This window comes from Silene latifolia, chromosome Y (genome assembly GCF_048544455.1).
Source record: "Silene latifolia isolate original U9 population chromosome Y, ASM4854445v1, whole genome shotgun sequence".
Taxonomy (NCBI): Eukaryota; Viridiplantae; Streptophyta; class Magnoliopsida; order Caryophyllales; family Caryophyllaceae; genus Silene; species Silene latifolia.
In genome coordinates this window covers 363,458,333-363,465,873 of record NC_133538.1, presented here as the reverse complement: position 1 = coordinate 363,465,873, position 7,541 = coordinate 363,458,333, and the positions used below count along the sequence as shown (strand labels likewise).

General features: G+C 37.4%; 1 long non-coding RNA gene across 3 annotated transcripts; it reads left to right on the top strand.

The window, feature by feature from the left end:
- Positions 1-250: 250 nt before the first annotated feature.
- On the top strand, positions 251-3,815 carry LOC141633884 (uncharacterized). 3 transcript variants are annotated; one of them, XR_012538639.1, is made up of 4 exons: positions 251-2,358; positions 2,598-2,680; positions 3,129-3,225; positions 3,313-3,815. It is a non-coding gene; the product is annotated as an uncharacterized LOC141633884 (long non-coding RNA). The 3 variants fall into 3 exon arrangements; XR_012538638.1 differs by having other exon boundaries at positions 251-590; positions 2,598-3,225; XR_012538637.1 differs by having other exon boundaries at positions 2,598-3,225.
- Positions 3,816-7,541: the final 3,726 nt, after the last annotated feature.

The window sequence follows — 7,541 nt, the reverse complement described above, 5'->3', positions numbered from 1 at the left end:
AATTATGTAATATGATATGAATATGTCAATTACGTTATGTGAATATGTGAGGAAAAATAAAACAAATAACAAAATATATCAAATATGATCTCAATTTGTAGAGCAATAAAAATTATGAATAATAATATATTTTTTATTGTTTTCTAATTTATTAAATTTATAATTTATTTATTATAAGAAAAAAATTAAGAAAAGGGAGTACCATGCACCATACTCCTGGGTGCATGGTATAATTTACCAACACCCCCTAAGTGATTTTGTAGTCACATATAAAGGTATCCCAATTCCCACAAATTTTAATTGCTCTTCAATCTTCATTACCCACGACTCCACGACTTTCTCAATTATCATTACCCATGCCGACCACCATCAATCTTACTCAAGCTACCGTCGATCACCATCAACCCTACCCATGCCACCGTCGACCACCACTATGCAAACTAAGTTGAACTCCGTTTCAACTTGTTTTCGCAACAAATTGTACTACTGATTGTTTCCGGCGACACCATAATGCAACGACACATAGCCACCATCCCTCGTGTGCCCGCCTCTGCCTTCGACATCTTTGCTTTAGCCCCAACAAAGAAAAGGTACTTTTATTGTCGACATATCAATTATAGCATACATCTTCATTAAAATTATACAGATTAGCGTCTTATTAGTATGTATCACATCGATTATTGTTGTATTATTGAAATTATTGCTTTTTTTTACTGAAATTATAGTTGATAAACTATATGATTTGATAAATAATGTGGGAAATTTGGATGAAATGAAAAGGAATTGGGAGTGAAGAATGAATATGATGGGAAAAGAGGTAAGAGATCATCTATTGAAACTCTTTGCTGGGTTCCTCGTCAAATGCAGTGCTCTGATTTAGACTTAATAATAGGCTGACATTATTTGGTTACATAATATCCGCTTCACTTTAATGATAGGTAGTATTGATTATCTCAGAAAAATGAGTTTATAGTTTAGACTTGCTGGTTTCCTCGTCAGATGAAGTATACTAATTTGGGAATTTGTCCTCGTTGTTTGTCACTTATTAGTCTTTTAGGCTTGTTCATAGATTGACATTATTTTCTTATGTGAAATACAGTTCACTTTGTTTAAAGATCTAAATGAATATTGATTATCGAAGAAGCACCAATTATATACAATTTGACTCTGCTAACATGTGTTTTTGGCATACAAATGTAGTCTAGGTTTATGAGAGTTAGCAACTAGGTCGTGCTACTGGTTTTGCCTTCCTTCTTTTTTTTGGCAAATTACATCAGAATCTCATCCAAATGTTCAATCCTAACAATTATAAATGAACATCTACTCTAAGGCATTCTTAAGTCCAAATGTTTTTCACCTGTTCTTTCTCTAACCAAGTGATAACAACTTTCTATTAACGGGTTTGATTCAGCATCACTGTCAGCCTTAGTGTCAACTTGCAGAGCCCATAAATCTCTGATCCCTTGGAATTATATTCCCAACCTATATCATTTCGAATCTACATATGTTAGCTTTCACCTCCAACAAGATTCACCCAAAATATGACCTAGAACCCGAGATATTCATGTTTGAGTTGTATCAAGTCAGGCCTGAACTGTTTAGCATCCTCCTCTGCAGCATCAGTAACTTTGAGGATTAGTATTTCTTAGCTCAGGTTGAACCAATATGCCCAACATACGTCAAATGAAAGTTAATTGAGTTAGCTTTCATTTTCAATTTGAATCACAAACAAAGGACTTCTAGATAGTGAGATACTGAGATATGACAGTTTGATTGCTGACAGGTCAATTCTAAACAACAGAGCATTCCTCGTGTACAGTCTGTTAGTTTGGTTATAACTCAAGATACAGAATTGATATGGGCCTGATTCCAACTCTTACTTCTTGTCAACACTTCAAGCTTTCTATCAATATAAATAACATGAAATTTAATCAAGTAGAGAAGAAGATATGAGGCTTTGAAAACAGCCCTACTGCAAGTTACTTGTCAGAATGCTACAAGGATAATTCTTAATTCCATATTTACACTTAAGATTATAAATTAACAACGTTACCCCCTTAGTTATTCGCTGGAAAAGTTAATATAAATAGTTTGTTTAGCGGAGTATTTTTTAGTATAATTTTGGTGTAATGTCGCTTTATACAAGTATTTGTGACTCCAATATTGACAGGGATTTGCGAAAAACATCATTGTTCACCTCCAAAATGCTAAATCTATCAATTATGGTTTTGTCATTGTATCTTTGCATACTATAAATGTGATGATGGCGTGTGAGGGTGAACAATTGTTATGAATTATGTACATTTTGTAGATGGAAACGGAAGGCGTGCTGTTGAAGTGTTACTTTTGATTATCCATGTGAGTCTAGTTTCTATTTGTCAAAGGTTATCTGTTTACCTTGTCTACCTAGTATGTTTTATGTTGTTTTAGTCATTTGTCTTGGTCATTGGTTTGGCTATTCATTCTTATTCTTGAATGCTTTATCTTGGACACTTACTTGCTTATCTTTATACTTTGTGGGTAACTTGCTTACTTTGGGCTGTTTTTTCTGTTTTGTTTCAGCTACTTTATGGTGTACTTGTCTTCCTTTTTTTCAGGAATAGACGTGTCTTCAATTTCCATTCACTAGACGGCGTGTCTTTTTTTATCTATGGATAGCGATAATAGCCATGCATTCAAGGTAACTTTGTTACACTTGTTGTTATCAACTAGGCTATTTTCACTAGTTAGAATTCTTTTTTGTCTTATCATTATCTTACCACCGTATCCTTATTCTCTTTCCATCCCTCATTTTACCTCTCCCATGTTTCTATTTCTATTATTTTTTTTTTCGGATCGTCATTGATCATTTTACCTTTTCATCTGCAATTCCAAAACACTCTATAGATACCTTTTTGTGTCTCAACTGATTAAATCATATGTTTTGTAATCTTACTAAATTAAGGCGCCATAATTCCATCAGCTGTAATGGGTAAGTAATTATTCGGTTATATTTTATGAGGGTTTGTAAATTGCATTCAGTGTCTGCCGAGTGCTGTATTATTGAGTATTAATAAGACAGAGACATTCTGTCTGCAACAAAGTGAGATGGACGATTGATCTCTTTTGGTGATTGATTTGTAAACAAGAATTCCACCAGAGAGGATGATATTTGCTAGAGGCTGATATTTGCTGGAAAGCAGCTTGAAGATGGTGGCACACTTGCTGACTAAATTATTCATAATGGTATATTTTACTCTCTGTTGCTAGTTATTTCTATTTTGTTCGTTTTCAAATCTAAATCCCGTTAAATGCTTGATGTTGTGTTTGTAGAAATTTATTTGGAGCACCAATTAAATCACGGATGGTTCTATTAGCTGGCATGCGTGCTCAACTCAACAATCTCTCCTATCTTTCCTTAATCACAAATTCACAACCTATGAGTGATCTGTATCATGCACTATATTCATCTCTTATCATAATCGTTTGACATGTGTATGTCAATTCTGCAATTCCAGTTGCAATTCCGTTATTGGTATGGTTTATTTATCTAGTTTTAGATTTATATTCTTACTAATTGGCCTATTTGTTAAATATAGCTTATGGCGGATTCAACCATGGCACATGATGATATGGATGAGATTAAAGAAGAGTAGGATACCAAATGTTTAGAGAACTTGTAGATTAGTTTATCAACTAAGGTGTGTAGTTATTCATACACTCGGTAATAATGATGATGATGTTATTTTTAGGTTGGATGTGATGCGAAATTGATGTCATTTTGTTGGACTTGTGTGGTTAGGAATACGATAAATGTGGTTACATTTCTATTGACATGTTTCATTTTGTCCACATAATATTTGGAATTATCAAATTTATAAGGAGGTGATGCTGAAATTTCCGTAGAAAATTATTATTTAAAAAAATATAAAATTTTTTTTACGACGGTTCCTTTAGAAACGACGTGAAAAAAAAAAATTCCAAAAATATTTCGCCTTTAATGACGGTTCTTCGCCAAACAACCGACGTTATAATTACCTTTAGTGGCGGTTCTGTAACAACCACCGTCGTTGTGCTGGCCTTTTACGACGGTTCTGTCAAAACAACCGTCGTTATAGAAAACATGTTGTGGTGCGATGATATTATTGAAATACCTATGGTGGCAGTTTTCAAACAATAACCGCCACCATAGATGAGTTACAGTGGCGATTTTTGTCTAACAGCCGTCGTTTTATATAAGCTTATAATGGCTTTTTTTTTTTTTTTTTAGAAAAGATCATTAACATTAATAAAAAGTCATACGACATCTACAACATATGGCAAGCTCAATCGGATACAAATCGATTACAACCATAGGAAATAAATTCTTGTTCAAAGAATGAAACACTGCAACAAAGTCTCTATCATCGATTCGCCGCAAAAGGCTTTCATCCATAAGAGGGTCTCCGAATCTTCCTTGACGAGTATCCATTTCTTCTGACGTGATTGATTGTAGCCATGAATCGGGCAAAATATGTAAAACTATATAACGACCTATAACGATGCTGATCTTCTGCTGACTTATTAGAAAACTGCAAACGAACCAGAAAACGAAAGCTCTCAAACTGAAAGAAGGACACCACCGATAGACGGGGATAGAGCCCTCAGAAAGAGAGACGAAACAAAAACGAAAGGGGAAATTAAACAAAAACATAAAGGAAACAAAGCGGAACACAGGAGAAAAAAACGGAAGCCACCGCCTCCCTACCAACCCACAACACCGCCAGATCCAAGCACCACCCTGCCACACCACCTCAACAAACTCGTCCGATAAGACCCGAACAGCCCACATACACCACGCAGACCGAAAGGAACGGGCAGACCCGTACGATCCAGAATCGGGTGTGGGTAAGAAAGGGAAGGAGGGTTAATCGGAAAAGAGGAGACGGGTCGCCGGACAAAGGTCTTGAGAGACCCCATCCCCGGCGACATGGTATGGGGTTGGTGGGTGGCGGTGGGAGGAAGGAGGAGAACGGCGACAGCAAAGGGGGAGGATTTAGGGTTTTGTTTTTTAGAGAGAAGGGGGAGAGAAAACTAGAGAGAGATTAACATGGTTCAAAACTGACATTTGCCTATAATGGCGGTTTTGTTTAAAAACCGCCACCGTAGGTAAGTTATAGTGGCGGTTGTATAACCACCGCAAAGTATAAACAACCCCGTGATATACGGGGCACCCAAAATCTGTAAAAACTGCCACAAAAAGGTCATTTATGAGCGCCACTATAGGGGTTTTTACTACTAGTGTATGTATCACCTTTTATAAACAAAACTCCGACGAAATTTTCAAAAATTCTTTCTTCAAAATACAAAAATACGAATCTTTCAAAATGGCCTAAAAAAGCTCAAAATCAACAAAGTCAAGTCGAAACTCTGTCAAAATTTCAAAAATGTGTCAACCATTTCAAAAAAAAAAGAAAAATCAAACTTCAAAGTCAACACTCCTACGATCACACACAATGATTGTTTAGGACAACATTTTAAAATCAACTTTCTTCCAACTCACGTGACACACACGTGTCTTTTCTCCTCTTCTTTTCATTTTTTTTAGTTAATCCACGAGTCTTGTCTGAGTAAGTGTGCAAAATAGTCTAATGTATCTTGATTCGTCATCGGTTCTTATGTACTCAGCTCAAGATGGTAAGAACAAATGAAAACGCAGCAAACGTCCATGGTCCCGAAGAAAATGGAAATAGTCAAATCCTGGCCGCGCTACTCCGTCTTCAGACTAGTTAAGATGTCTCCTATGCTCGCCTCCAAACGATTGAAAATCGCATAGTAGCTGTAGAAACAAGGCTCCCTTCTACGGAGGAACCTATTCCCAACAATGACGACTCTCCACCATTCATAAACGATTCTTCCTCAATCCTCACTGAAGCTGTTGGGCCCAGAATTACCCTGCCTGATCAGACAAGAATCAGGCAATGTCCAAAGCTAAGCCTGAACGGAAGACATTCTATACAAGGCATTTAAACACCTGAGCAGGCACCAGCCAGGAAGGAAAGACAAAGACAGGTCAAGCATTTGTTAAGCTAGGCCTGAAGGGACATCTCACCAAGCCACATGATAAGCACAACCTGAAGACGTCAGGCGATATCTAAAGCTCACAAAAGTAGTTCATATTTGCACGGAAGACTTATTCAACAATACCCACAACAACTTTGATGCGGTCAACCTAGCAGAAATAAAGGCAGCCAACTCTCGAGTCAACAAAACTACTCTCGGTTAAATAGGGCACGAGGCCTATTTACCAGGAAACCCTAAAATAACCTCAAAGGACTGTTGCAAGGCCACTATAAATAGCAAAGAAGAAGAAAAGAGAAGACACTTGCTTACTTACTCATCCACTCGTGTTTTTACTCTCATACTTGTAATCATAAACTACTTAACATTGTTATTAAGCAGCCACACACTATTATTTGCCTGACATACATATTCCCTGTCAGGATACCTAATATCATAGTAATAATCCCTCCTGGCTTGGTGTAATACTCCGTATTTATAAGTCTTTGGGTACTATATCGAGTAGGCCTTACTCTGTCGAGTAATGGTAAGTTGCAAAATAAAATAGTTTCTGACCTGTTGGGTACTCGATCGAGTGGCTGGGGCACTCGATCGAGTAGGGGGGTACTCGATCGAGTACCTTGGGTACTCGATCGAGTGTCCAGTTTTACGGGGAATTTTCTCGGGTTTTGTTAATTATGCGATTAAGGTATTTAAGTATCGTCGTCATTGTTTTAAATCACTTTTACAAAACCTAAAACCATGTTTAAGAGAGAAAGCAACAAGTTCATCTTCCTAATCGCATTCTTAGCAATTCCCGGAGTTCAGACGGTCAGTTCTTGTCGTTGTTTATATCGTTGGATTCCTTGCGTCGAGGGTAAGATCTACGTACCCTTTTTATTGTCTTTCCTTTGATTTGGTTAAACCCTAATTTTGGGATTGGGGGTTTTTATGATTTGTTAAGGTTAGATTGTGATTATGTGATTATGTGATTATGTGATAGGAGAAGGATTTGTAAAGGAGAGGTTTTGAGACATTTGCTAGATCGTCGATGATTGTGTTGCTTTCGGTAGGATTTCTACTCGTATTAGTCCCATAATGGGATATTGGTGATGTCTTTGTAGTTAGTTGTTTGATATGATGATTGTGATTGTGGTTGTGTTTGTTGATGGTTCTCGAGATGCGTTCTCGGCTGAGTGGGGTCACTTGCGGGAGTGATCTCACGCCCTAGTTTCGCCCTTCGTGGAACCCGCCACGGAAGGGATGTGCACATTAATGGATAGGGTTATCGCTCGTATGATGAGCGGGGCTTAGGTGGGAACGGCTGCGGTCCCCCCATCGGGTGGCGGTCCAAAGTGGACGTCAGTATTGAGATGATGGGAATTGGTTGGTGGTGTGTGTGTGTGTGTGTGAGTTCACTATCTGTTTATCTTATTGTTGATGTATATTGAGTTGTGTGATTAGTACTCGACCCGTTTAAATGTTTTAAAAATCGTGGTGATCCATTCGGGGTGGTGAACGAT